Source organism: Manis javanica, chromosome 11 (genome assembly GCF_040802235.1).
Source record: "Manis javanica isolate MJ-LG chromosome 11, MJ_LKY, whole genome shotgun sequence".
NCBI classification, from domain to species: domain Eukaryota; kingdom Metazoa; phylum Chordata; class Mammalia; order Pholidota; family Manidae; genus Manis; species Manis javanica.
Genome location: NC_133166.1, coordinates 65692773 through 65706258, shown reverse-complemented (window position 1 = coordinate 65706258; position 13486 = coordinate 65692773). Strand labels below are relative to the sequence as shown.

Below are 13486 nucleotides of genomic sequence, written 5' to 3'. Positions count from 1 at the left end.
CTCCTCTTCTATTTTTTGGAAAACTTTAAGGAGAATGGGTATTATATCTTCTCTGTATGTCTGATAAAATTCCGAGGTAAATCTGTCTGGTCTGGGGGCTTTGCTCTTGGGTAGTTTTTTGATTACTGTTTCAATTTTGTTGTTGGTAATTGGTCTGTTTAGATTTTCTGTTTCTTCCTTGGTCTGTCTTGGAAGGTTGTATTTTTCTAGGAAGTTGTCCATTTCTTCTAGGTTTTGCAGCTTGTTAGCATATAGATTTTCATAGTATTCTCTAATAATTCTTTGTAATTCGGTGGGGGCCATCATGATTTTTCCTTTCTCATTTCTGATTCTGTTGAAGTGTGTTGATTTTCTTTTGCTCTTAATAAGTCTGGCTAGAGGCTTATCTATTTTGTTTATTTTCTCAAAGAACCAGCTCTTGGTTTCATTGATTTTTTTCTATTGTTTTATTCTTCTTAATTTTATTTATTTCTTCTCTGATCTTTATTATCTCCCTCTTTTACTGACTTTAGGCCTTATTTGTTATTCTTTTTCCAGTTTCGATAATTGTGACTTTAGACTATTCATTTGGGACTGTTCTTCCTTCTTTAAATATGCCTGGATCGCTATATACTTTCCTTATAGAACTGCTTTTGCTGCATCCCACAGAAGTTGGGGCTTTGTGTTGTTTTTGTCATTTGGTTCTATATATTTCTGGATCTCCATTTTAATTTGTTCATTGATCCATTGATTATTTAGGAGCATGTTGTTAAGCCTCCATGTATTTGTGAGCCTTTTTGCTTTCTTTGTACAATTTATTTCTAGTTTTATGCCTTTGTGGTCTGAGAAGTTGGTTGGTAGAATTTCAATCTTTTTGAATTTACTGAGGCTCTTTTAGTGCCCTAGTATGTGGTCTATTCTGGAGAATGTTCCATGTGTACTTGAGAAGAATGGGTATCCTACTGCTTTTTGGTGTAGAGTTCTATAGATGCCTATTAGGTCCGTCTGTTCTAGTGTGTCGTTCAGTGCCTCTATGTCATTACTTATTTTCTGTCTGGTGGATCTGTCCTTTGGATTGAGTGGTGTGTTGAATTCTCCTAAAATGAATGCATTGCATTCCATTTCCTCCTTTAGTTCTGTTATTATTTGTTTCACATATTTTGGTGCTCCTGTATTTGGAGCAAATATATTTATAATGGTTATATCCTCTTGTTGGACTGACCCCTTTATCATTATGTCATGTCCTTCTTTATCTGTTGTTACTTTCTTTGATATGAAGTCTATTTTGTCTGATACTAGTACTGCAACATCTGCTTTTTTCTCTTTGTTGTTTGCATGAAATATCTTTTTCCATCCCTTGACTTTTAGTCTGTGCATGTGTTTGGGTTTGCGGTGAGTCTCTTGTAGGCAGCATATGGATGGGTCTTGCTTTTTTATCCATTCTATTACTCTGTGTCTTTTGAGGTGCATTCAGTCCATTTACATTTAGGGTGATGATTGAAAGATATATACTTATTGCCATTGCAGGCCTTAGGTTCGTGTTTATCAAAGGTTCAAGGTTAGCTTCCTTACTATCTTACCATCTAACTTAACTCGCTTATTGAGCTGTTATAAACACAGTCTGATGATTCTTTATTTCTCTCCCTTTTTATTCCTCCTCCTCCATTCTTTATATGTTAGTTGTTTTATTTTGTGCTCTTTTGTGTTTTCTTTAACTGCATTTGTGGGTAGTTGTTTTTTTTTTTTTTTGCCTTTAGTTAGTATTTGGTTGGTCTGCTTTCTTTGCTTTAGCCTTAGGAGTGCTTCCATCTAGAGTAGTCCCTCTAGAATACCCTGTAGAGTTGGTTTGTGTGAGGCAAATTCCCTGAAATTTTGCTTGTCTGGGAATTGTTTAATCCCTCTTTCATATTTAAATGATAATCATGCTGGATATAGTATTCTTGGTTCAAGGCCCTTCTGTTTCTTTGCATTAAATATATCATGCCATTCTCTCCTGGCCTGTAAGGTTTCTGTTGAGAAGTCTGATGATAGCCTGATGGGTTTTCCTTTATAGGTGACCTTTTTTCTCTCTCTGGCTGCCTTTAATACTCTCTCCTTGTCATTGATATTTGCCATTTTAATTATTATGTGTTGTGGTGTTGTCCTCCTTGGGTCCCTTCTGTTGGAAGTTCTGTGTACTTCTGTGATCTGAGCAACTGTTTCCTCCCCCAGTTTGGGGAAGTTTTCAGCAATTATTACTTCAAATATGCTTTCTATCCCCTTTTCTTACTCTTCTTTTTCTGGTACCCCTGTAATGCAGATATTGTTCCTTTTGGAGTGGTCACACAGTTCTCTTAATATTCTTTCATTCCTGGAGATCCTTTTATCTCTCTCTGCATCAGCTTCTCTGCATTCCTCTTCTCTGATTTCTATTCCACTAATGGCCTCTTGCATCTTGTCCATTCTGCTTTTAAGTCCTTCCAGAGATTGTTTTATTTCTGTATTCTCCCTCCCAACTTTATCCATTAGCTCTTGCATTTTTCTCTGCTAGTCCATCAGCATGGTTATGACCTTTATTTTGAATTCTTTTTCAGGAAGATTGGTTAAATCTATCTCCCCAGGTTCCCTCTCAGGGTATGTCTGGGTTATTGTCGTCTGAATCAAATTCTTCTGCCTTTTCATGGTGATAGAAGTAGTCGTGGGCAGTTGGCACATGTGTCAGCTGGGAGAACAAAGTCCTTTCCTGCTTGCTCGTCATCTTCTTCTCCTGTGAGAATAGTGACCCCTAGTGGCTTGTGCTGGGCAGCTGCGCCCTAGCCGGGTCTCCGAGTCTGGTCCAGGCGGCTTGGGAGTAGGCTCCATGTGGCTGCTGTGGGCGTAGCCGGTCTCAGGCTGCTGCTCCGCTATGGCGGGGCTGCACCGGAGGGGGAACAGATGGAAGGCTGTTTATCACCTTGAGAGGCCTCAGTGCTGCGCTGCCACCCAGGGGGTTAGGTCACCCAGAGTTCCCTGGGATTCCTAGCTGCTGGGCTGAGTGTGCCGGGAAGCTTCCGTCCTGTTGTGAGGCTCCTGTCCCTTTAAGACTTTCAAAAGTCACTTGCTTTTCTTTTTTCTCAGCTGTGGTGACCCGCTCACATGTTTTATTGTTCCATTTCCCTAATATCCAGCACACCATGCACTGTGTGTCTGCGCTCCCAGTGCGGATGACTAGGGCTGGGTATTTAGCAGTCCTGGGCTCCCATTCCCTCCCTGCTCCAACTCCTCTCCTCCTGCCGGGGACCTGGGGTCAGAGGCATGCTTGGGTCCCACCAGGCCGCGGCTTTATCTTACCCACTTTGTGAGGCGCTGTGTTCTCTCAGATGTTGATGTAGCCTGGCTGTTGTACTGTATCTTCTGGTCTCTCTTTTAGGGATAGTTGTATTTGTTATATTTTCAAAAATATATATGGTTTTGGGAGGAGATTTCTGCTGACCTATTCACGCTGCCATCTTAGCTCCTCCCAGTATTTAGTTTCACCGGCTTTTTTAGCTTTTGAAAAAATGTTTTCATTCAGTAAAGAGTTGACTGTAATTTGTTTTGTGCACTCCACATTGTATTTCTAAGATTCATCCAAATTGTTCTAAGTAGCTGTACTTCATTTTCACAGCTGTTTATTCATTCAGTGAAAATCGATTGGGCTCCTGGAATATTCTATCAGATGGACATATCACAGTTTTTTTGTTTAGCTTCCTATTGATGGATGTTTGGGTTGTTTTCCTTTGTTTTTTGTTTTTTGGATGCCATGAATAATGCTGCTGGGAATATTGTTCACACAGCTCCTAACACACATGTGCAAGAATTTCTCAAGAGCACTGGTTTTCCAAATGAGATCCATGATCTTTAGTGGGCTATGAAATCGATTTAATAGATTCAACCAAGATTTTGAAAAGAATGAAACAGAACAGTAACCACATTAGTGTATTTCATGATAAGTATTGCTTCATGAAACTTTTGGTTGTTTTGTTTGTGCATACTGGGTTGTGATGTAAAAAGTTTTTCTTGCTATGGTTCTTAGAAAAGTTTGGAACCTCTTACTCCAGGGTGGTACTTCTTCAACTATTTGGGGGTAAATTTAAAAGATTTTCCAATCTGTTACAGATGGACACTTTTGTAAAATACCATAAATATGAATTACTTGGAAAATGAAATTTGAAAAAATCCAAAGACATACAAAGTAAAGAACCTCAATTCTTAATTATTATATTCAACATCCCTCAATTATATATCAGTAAATATAGTATGGTGATTATTTATAACAGACAAAAGGAGGAAGCAATCCAAGTGTCTATTGATGGATGACTAGATAAACAAAATGTAATACATACATTCAATGAACCATTATTCAGCGTTAGAAAGAAGGAAATTCTGACACATGCTACCACATGGATGAACCTTGGGGACATTATGCTAACTAAAGAAAGGACAAATGCCATATGGTTCCACTCATATGAGGTACCTAGAGTACTCAAATTCTTGGAGACAGAAAGAATGGTTGCCAGGAGAGCAGGGAGAGAAAATGGAGAATTATGTCTAAGGGGCATAGAATTTCAGTTTAGGAAGATGAAAAATGTTATAGAGATGGATGATGGGGGTGGTTGTATAACAATGTAAGTGTACTTAATGCCACATATACACCTAAAAATGGTTAAAATGCTCAATTTTTATGTTATGTATACTTTATCATGATAAAAAATGTCTAAAAAGCAAAAATAAATAAATACAGGGTAGCAGTGTCAAGTTGCTGTAACATTTTCTAAATGCTTACTTTTGGTTTTTGTACTTGTCTCATGCTGGCTGATAGCAGATCATTTACATCCTGGCCTCAGTCTGTGGCCTGCAGTTTGAGTGACATCCTTCCAGGGTATAAACCTAAGAATAGATAAACAGACCTATAGGCTAGGCATATGTTCATCTTTACAGGATAATCCCAAATTGTTTTCTGAAGAGGGAAACAATTTACCCTCTCTCCAGCAGGTATATTAAGAGTTTGCTGTTTCATCCTTTTAGTTACCCAGTATTGTCAAAATTCTTAATGTTTACCAATCTGGTAAGTGTAAAATAGTATTTGTGTCTTAATTTGCATTTCCATTTCCATGATTATTAATAAATTCAAGCATTTTTTATGTTTATTGATGAGTAGTATTTTTTGTTTTCTTTTTGAAATGCCTTTTGAAATCTTTTGCTCATTTTTCTATTGGGTTGTTGGTATTTTTATTGTTGAAATATTTATTGAGCATCTGCTGTGTGCTCACCTCTAAACACTGAGAACACATCAGTGAACCAAATAGACTAAAATTCCTGGTCTCATTTTTAAGTTTATGTCTACGGGGGAGAGAGGGAGATGGGCAATCAAATAATTTAATTAGTATGCATATATAGTATGCATGGTAATGATAAGTGTTACAGCTAAAAATAAGGCAGGAAAAGGCAATAGGCAGGGCAGGGAGTGGTGATGAGCTTGCAATTTTTTTAAATGGTCAGGGAAAGTTTTATTAAAAACATGACATTTGAGCAAAGGCTCTGAAGAAGACAAGGAAATGAGCATGCAGACAGTTGAATGAAAATTTCTTCTGTATTTATTTGTGAGTTAAATGCATTACAGACATCCTCTTCCATTTTGTGGCTTGCATTTTCATTTTCTTTGAGATATATTTTGATGAAAGAAGTTCTTATTTTTAATGTAGTCTAATATATCTGTCTTTTATTCTATGGGTAATGCATTTTGTACCTTGTATAACAAATCCTTCTCTCTCCTGATATAAAGAAATTCTCCCTCATCTTCTTCTCAAAGATTTAAAGTATTGTATTATACATTTTGCTTTGAATTCTCACAGAATTTACTTTTGGATATGGAGTGAGATCATATGGGAGCCCCTGTATGAATAACAAATTTTGAGCACCACTAATGGATAATCTATCCTTTCTCTGGTGGTCTACTGTGCCATCTCTGTCATAAATCAGGTTTCCATATACCTGTAGGTCTGCTTTGGGGCTTCTGTCCAATTCCATTGGTCAGTTTGTCTGTCCCTGTACCTATAGCACCCTATATCACTCACTGTAGCTTCATATGACGTCCTTACACACAGCAGGGACAGTCCCTGTGCCTTATTCTGTTTTTCAGGAATGTCTTGGCCACTCTTAAGACTCTACCCTTCTATATAAATTCTAGAATTAGATTGTCAAGTTACTTCAAAACCCCTCTTGAATAGAACTTGTGTTGAGTTGCCTCTGTAAGCAAAGAGAATTGACATCACTTTCATTATTATGACTTTTTATCCATGGTATGGCTTATTTCTCCACTTAAGTCTTCTCTACTGTCTTTTAATGAAGTTATTTTTTTCTTTATAAAGATTTTTCCACCATTGTTTATTCCCAAGTACCTTAATTTTGGTTGCTATTATAATTAGCATCTTTTGAAATTATGCAGTTTATTGCTGAACTATAGAAATGCAATTGATTTCTATTATCTACCCACCTTATTAAATTTTTCAAAATTAATTTCAGCAATTTATAAAGTCTTTTGTGTTTTTTGAGTAAACAACTATATTTTCTATAATAATGTCAGTATTGTTTCTTCCTGTCCAAAACTTATGTATTTCATTTATTTTCTTTCCTTGTTGTATTGGACAGGACCTGAAGTACAATGCTGGAAAGAAGAGTTGATGCAGACATTTTTGTCATGTTCCTGATTTTTAAAGTGATGCTTCTAACATTTCACCTTGAAGAGTGATGTTTGCTGTAATTATTTGGTAAAAAAACTCTATCAGGTAAGAAGTTTCATTATGAATTGGTGGTGAGTTTTAGCAAATGCTTTTATTTACAATTGTTTAGTCATATAGCTTTTCTCTTTTGCCCGTTAAGATGGTGAGTTATACTAATAGCTTTTCTAATGTTAATTCACTTTTGCATTCCTAGGGTCAACCCAGCTTGATCATGAAATATTATCTTTTTTACACACTAAATTTCTAGGATTTTGTATCTGTGTGAGTGCATGAAATTCTAATTTTGACCAATTTCATTTTTTACATTTCTCCAACAGATTTGTCATTGTGGCTAAGTTCAGGTCAGTTATCTCCAATTTAGAAAGTCCTTCTTTCATCTCCCAGCCACCAAACGACCTTTCCACTCTGACCTTCCCTCCTAACATCAGTGCGCTGACGGCCTTAGTACCCACCACCGAAGAGGCCCAACACAGACCCTGGAAGTCAATGGTAGGCCTAAGGAAGCCAAGCCCCTGGAGGCCAGGCTGGTTGTCAATCCAAGTCCCTTTTCTCCTACTCAGGCTCACTTTGTCTAAGAAAGTGAGTCTTCTTGACTACCAACCTGTGACTTACCTTGAGGGTGGGGACTATATCTTTCTCTCTCGCTACCCCAGGGTCCAACACAATGCCTACACAGAGTAGTTGCTCATAAACAGCTGTGAAACTGAGTTTACCCAACTCAGTTCCAAGCTCTTCTTGGCTCAGTTGATGCTGATTTTTAAAACTTTTTCCTCAAAATGGTTTTGAGTCTTTTTCTGCATGTATTACATGCTGTAGGCTGTGTCTCACCAAATAGATAGTGGTTGTTTACAGATATGACTTGTGTCTACGAGGAATTTCTTTGGATTTTACAATTTCAGAGCTTGCCCTACACTGGCCCAAAGTCCCTTCAAAGTTTTGTCCCATTGGTGTTTTCATGCAGATTCCTCCTCACATGTTGGAAACTCTAGGGAGGTCTCATTCTTTAAGGTTTTCAGGTGGTGCTTGTGCACCATACCTTTGCTCATGCTGTGACCTTGTCTAGCAAGCCCTCTTTCCAACCTCTCTTCTCTGTTTTTCACATGGTAGTCAAACGTCAAGTCCTTAGCAAAGCCTCCCTCTGCTCTCCTCTTTCCTTTCCTCACCCCCTTAGAGTCAGTATTTCATCCTCTGTTCTCTTCAGATGTTATATATGTGCCTTTTCTAAGAAAGGGTTTTAACCCCCAAATATTCCAGCATATATTTCCTGAGATAAGGACATTCTCTTACAGAGCTATAGCACAATTGTTATAAATGAGGATATTTAATATGGTTACAAATACATTTTGTAATCCACAGTTTATTTAAAAATTTCATCCATCATCCCCTTCTTCAACTTTATTGTAACAATTGTTACATAGTTTTATAGCTGTTTGTTCACATTTCTCTGCCTCCTGTTTGCTTGCATGCACCCAATACCCCTAAGAGTCTGGGCTTACATCTTTTACCCCTGGTTCCCAAAAGGTGCCTCATCACTAAGTTTTGTCTTGTGTGTGTGTGTTGTGCATTTAATTATTAATGAAGTTATATGGCCCGTCTTTGGTTCCTTTAGTCTTTGGCCCTCCCTCCTTGCTCTGGTTGTCCTCCCTCATTCTATGGAACCATGTTCTTTTTGTCTCTCTCTAAATGCTTACGCTAATCTCATTTCTGAGCCTTCATTTATACTAACTAGCAAATGTGGTGACTGGCAGTGTCCCTCTTTCTAGGGCTTGATACTGAGGGATAGAAAAAGAATGAACACTACATTCCTTCTGTCTTCAAGGACTTCCATTTCTTGTGTCCTGTGTATTTTAGTTTCTCTCCCAAAGACCAGCTCTACTCCTTGCCTGCAGTCTGTGCTTGATGACTATTGGTTTGATGAATAAATGCAAGCATGTAAGGTGGCCCCTGAGAAGAGCCCAGGGTTCAGCCACTCTCCAGTCAGACCACTTGGTTACGTAACCAATGGTGGGACACAACGTTCCAAACCAGGGGTATCATGTTATTTCCTTTTAGTTTATTTAAAACCAATAGGCTGCTCTGAAAAACATGTCAGACTGAAAGCTTGGGCTGCTCATTTTATGAGGGAATGAAAATCACTTAGAGACCAAGGAGAGAAGCTGAAAATAGACTGAATCATGGGGACTGTCACTATTTTAGAATGCCTGACTTTTTATCCCTTAGTGCTTGGAGCTCCATGGGGAGAAAATTCTACAGAATTTTTAGACAGATTCCCTGCCCTCAGTAAGCTTGTAATTTATGCCACGTGCCTTATTTAGTTCCATCTTGCCTCCCATTCTTCACTGAGCCTTTATATTCCTCATATTGTTCTTATGTTTATTTAATGCACTGCTGATGATAAACCTTTGTAGAGTACCAGTAATAGTCATGGCAGTGTAAGAAACTAGGAATTAGGTCCCAGAGGGCTTATAATGCAAGCTCGACCAGGTTCCCATGTTCTCCCCCATCTCTACTGCTTTTTGTTTTTTTTCCTGGGTGTTCAGTGCATCTAAAAGAAGGAACCACCCTTCACCTGCTCCCTTCAAATCTCTAAGTGCTGGATTCTACCCAAACCCACATTTGAAACTTTTCCTCAGTGAGGTATTTCAGGATAAGAACCCATTCTTCACAGGTTGGGCCTAATAGTTTGATCCCAGCGGAAAGCAGACAGAAAGCCTTGTCATCTATCCTCTTCTACTATCAGGGCCCAGGCACTCCTCAGCCATTTTCAGGGGTTTCTAAAACACTGTGAACGGGCCGAAGATGATTCCAGAGTCTGAAGAGGCCAAAACTCTGCCCAGATCTCACCTTCCACTGCCTGCGTTGCTGGGGACCCCGTCACGTGCTGGTAGTTAATCCTGTGATATCTGGTTTTGGATAAATAAGCCTGGGTCACCTGATCCCCCACAGGGCTCCACGGGAGGGGCTGTGAGGGGCTGCTCTGTCCTCGGGATCATTCTGCCGCAGGCCTGGTTTCTTGGGGATAATTAGTGCTCCTCTGTCACGACCCCAAATCAAACCCAGCCAGGCTCATGTTATGACACCTTGCAATGTTTGTTGACACTGTTTTCCTCCTCAAATTGCCAACCTATCTTTCTGAGGTGAGAAGGAGGAGGGAGAGAGAGGTGCAGAGGCGGCAAGGGAAGGCAGGAAAAAGACTCAGCCCGTGCTGCTCTCCCGTCTCGCCCGGAGTGGTTGCTCCCAACTGTGACTTCCAGTCTCTGTGGTGTCGCATCCCCACTGGGGTTCCAGCCATTCTCCCTTGGGAGGTGATTTTTACAGTGAGTCTGCTTGTCCTTGACTTTTGGTTTTTAGCACTCTCTTAATTCCAGCCATTGTTCCACTTTTAAAGGCACATTAAATAGCCCATCTTTGATTCTTTTCACCTTGCTGGTGTTTGTAGATGAAATGATGGCCCTTGATTTATGAGTTAGCCAAGCTGTATAATTATTTCTTCGTCTTTAATCATGGATCCTTCTATCCCTTAATCACTCTTGTTTTTCCCTAAACTGTCACTTTCTCTACATTTGTCTGGTAATGAGGCAGGCACTGTGTCCAGTTTCCTGTTCTGGGGACTCAGCGTCTGAAGAGGAAAGTTAATGTGCTCAGGACCCGCCCCTGCGCCTTGCCATTATGAATCAGCTTGTCACTGATTGCTCAGCGCTTAACACTTTCATAATTGCAGCCACTGAGTTTATTGAAAGTGCATCGACCATGAAATATTGTAGTTCATTTCTCCCTCTTTCCTTCTCCTTTGTTGATAGAAGGATTGTTCTTAATCTATGAATCTGTTTATTCACAGTGGCTTCTGAATAAAGCTCTACACCTATTTCAATTTGAGGTGCCTTTCTGAATCTCCCATAGTGTATGGGAATTCAGGAATAGACCTTGTGAGGTGGAGGAGGGGACTCAGGATCTGGGTTCAGGCAGCGTGGGTTCAAATCCCAGCCTCTCCCCTTCCCCTTCCTGGCAGAATGAATCCAGGAGAGTCACTTAACCTCTAGAAACAATAGAAGCCTTGCTTTACTGATCCTTCAAAAGGAAATACTCTTGTTCCCTCCCCAGTGTTGTAAGGTTGAGGTGAAATGCCTTGCGTGAGCACAGCATGGAGCAAGTACCCAGTGCATAGACATTGCCTTCCACTCATACACTTGGCTCCTTTTCCAGGTCATTCCCAGACTTTTGGAGTTTGTAGACTAGGAAAATCTCAAAATATATTTTGATGAGTGTAAGTTTGCCAACTTTTTATTTTGCCACTTTTAAATTTTGCCAAGTCAGAACAGTGTAAAAAAAAAACCAACACTGCTCACCTTCAACTATTTTCACTAAATTTCATAAAAGAATTTTTGAAAACAAAAAATAAAGAGGACATCATTTAAGAGTTAAAAATGGAATACGTTTAGCTTTACAAAAACCTCTCTGTATTGTTCTTATCTTTTCTCACTGGGGATGGGTGAAAACTTGGTTCACAGGCCAGCATTTGGGAACTGTTGCATGCTCATCGACAACTCAGAAGGGCTTTCTGGATGAGTGTTTCCTGCACTAGACACCTCACCCTCAGCTGGGGAGGGGAGGCAGGCATATAAGGGGGCAGCCCAGTTGTTGGTGTTAAGTGTCAAGAATCACTGAGGTATTCCTGGTGATTCCAGCAATCCGGAGATTTTCAACGGTTAGAGACAAGAGCAAATATGAGAAGCTGATATGCACAATAATAAGTATGTGGACAGAGCAGAGGCAGAACATTTCATGTCTGAGTTCCAAGTAAAATAATTATTTGCATTTTGGCTTATAAAAAAATAACAAGAAAATAATCAGAACTTGCCACGTCTGTAAAAGAAATGTGTTTGGGCTCATGATGATTTCATCCTGACCCTGTACAGAATCACTTGTGGTTTTTCAGGCACACACCCCCACAAGTGTACTTTGGGGTTGAAACATTCCATGTCTGGTCTAAGTGCAGAGGTGAATTTATTTTTGAGAAGTTTGAGCTAATTCTGCTCAGCTGGTTTTGTTAAGGGAGTGTGGAAAAATCCTTGTTCCTTTCTTGGAGAAAAAAACTACACACACACACACACACACACACACACATCCTATTTGGGGTCTTTTAGAGTTAGGTTAACTCATACCTGGGTTGGGAAACTTGGCCAGATGGGCCAGCTCTATTCTTTGCCTGCAGTCTGTGCTTGATGACTATAGGTTTGATGAATAAATGAAAGCATGAAAAGGTGGCCCCTGAGAAGAGCCCAGGGTTCAGACACTCTCCAGTCAGACCACTTGGTTACGTAACCAAAATTGAACTGCAATCACTGCTCTGATGTCTGGAAGCAGGCACAGAGTGGGTCTGCACCAGCTCTGTGTACACTTGGGAGCACACTGTTGCTATTCTGGGTGGCTGCTCCTGATGGAACCCCCCATGTACTGCTAACTTTGCAAAATAAAAATCACAGAGGTTTACCATGTGCTGCGTGTAGCTGTCGGAAGTGCCTCTCGTATTGTCTTGTTTATCCATCACACAGTCCTCTGAACTAAGCATTATAGGAGACCCATTTTACAAATGAGAAAACCGAGGCATACAGAGCTTTAGGCAAAGTCCGAAGTCACACCAGAACTGATGGATATAAACACATGGCAGAGCTGGGATCTAAATGTGTCTTTCTGATTGATAGTTTCTGGTAGTTTCAACTACTGGGATGTTTAGCTCCTAAAATCTTAGGTATGACTTGAGTGTGAAATGGATTTGTAACATCTTTTCTGAGGTGGCATTTGATGAAGGAGTTGCTGCCCCACCATACACACACATACACTCTTTAGCTCTCTGAAGTACTCCTAGAAGATGTGGCATTTCCCCCCTTTCTTGAAAATGGCAACCTAGGAAACCTTCTGGAGGATAACTTTGCAATGTTATCAAAAGCCTTAAAATCTTTATGCTCTTTGACCCAGAAATTTCCCTGCTAGGAAGTTATCTGCTAACCAGTATGTTCCAGGCTCCTCCAGCCCATGGGTACAAAGGGTTGTGTCACCCTCTCAGAGGGGCCCTGACACTGCAACTGAAGTAGCATTCTCCCCCACTCACTTCCTCTTGGTTTCCTTCTCAGCAGTCACCTCCAGGTGAAATGATGGGATGTAACTGTCACAGGAGAGAGTCCTATGGCAGCAGAGATTTTCCTGTTTTGCCCCTGCTTTATCCTCCGTGACTAAAACAGCATCTGACTCATGGAAGGCCCTCAACAGAGGTTCATGAAGGAATGAATGAGCTTGCATCCATAAATAGCTCAAATCTCAAAACTCTGCTTGACTGGAAAAGGGGGAGGGGAAAGGGAGTTGCTTTCTAGTGGAGAAACATGACAAACATTATCCTGGCCAGGTGATTAAGGTCAACATTAACAGTGTTAAGTCATGTTAATAGTGTGTACCCTTGATTTGACATAATTAAAATGGTGATTTACTTCTGTGGTCTCCCTCCCCAAAACATACTCCCAGTCTAATCATGAGAAAAACATCAGACAAATTCCTATTGAGAGACCTAATTGGCACTCCTTAAAATTATCAAGGTCATCAAACATAAGGAAAGTCTGAGAACCCTTCACAGCCAGGAGGAGCCTAAAAGTAGTCATGACGATTAAATGGAATGTGGGGTCCTGGAATAGAAAGAGGACATTAGGTAAGAACCAAGGAAACTTGAATAAAGCATGGAGTTAAGTTAACGATAATGTAGCAACATATACTCATTA

The 13486-nt window shown here is 40.0% G+C and overlaps 1 long non-coding RNA gene across 1 annotated transcript in view; it reads left to right on the top strand.

Moving 5' to 3' along the window:
- Positions 1–12162, top strand: part of LOC140844430 (uncharacterized) — a 72709-nt gene extending 60547 nt beyond the window's left edge. Inside the window, exons 4-5 of the long non-coding RNA XR_012122696.1 lie at positions 6628–6764; positions 7037–12162. This is a non-coding gene — a long non-coding RNA (uncharacterized lncRNA). The remainder of the gene's footprint in view (positions 1–6627; positions 6765–7036) is intronic.
- The last annotated feature ends 1324 nt before the right edge of the window (positions 12163–13486 follow it).